Genomic DNA, 453 nt, shown 5'->3' on the forward strand with positions numbered 1-453 from the left:
GTGCCGAGCTAGATCTCCCCTAGCCGTAAGGCACTTTGAACGCCCCTTCGACGACGAGTTGCATGTGTGTGGTATGTGTCAGAATCTGGTAAAGCTTTCTGCATGTGATGTGCCTTGTGTGGATCCGTGGCCATCGCATCGTGTCTGGTGTGTAGGTACCCAGACACTTAAGCAAACTCGATCGTTGTACACTTTGATGGGCGAGCATCACTGTGTATCCGTGCCGTGTAAGAGCTCCCCTGGCCATCAGGCACTTGAAAGGTCCTTCGACGACGAGTTACAATAGTGGTGTGTTAGATACGTCAGATTACGGTGTCTACTAGTGTGCAATACGTATCCGGCTACGGCACGGAACGAACGGGAACTGTGGTGCAGACAAACAAGAGTTAAGCCTATTAGTCATTAACTCTAAGGACGGGGCCATGGGGCGGTACACAAAGGATACGGATGAGC

This window comes from Anopheles funestus (genome assembly GCF_943734845.2).
Source record: "Anopheles funestus chromosome X unlocalized genomic scaffold, idAnoFuneDA-416_04 X_unloc_78, whole genome shotgun sequence".
NCBI classification, from domain to species: domain Eukaryota; kingdom Metazoa; phylum Arthropoda; class Insecta; order Diptera; family Culicidae; genus Anopheles; species Anopheles funestus.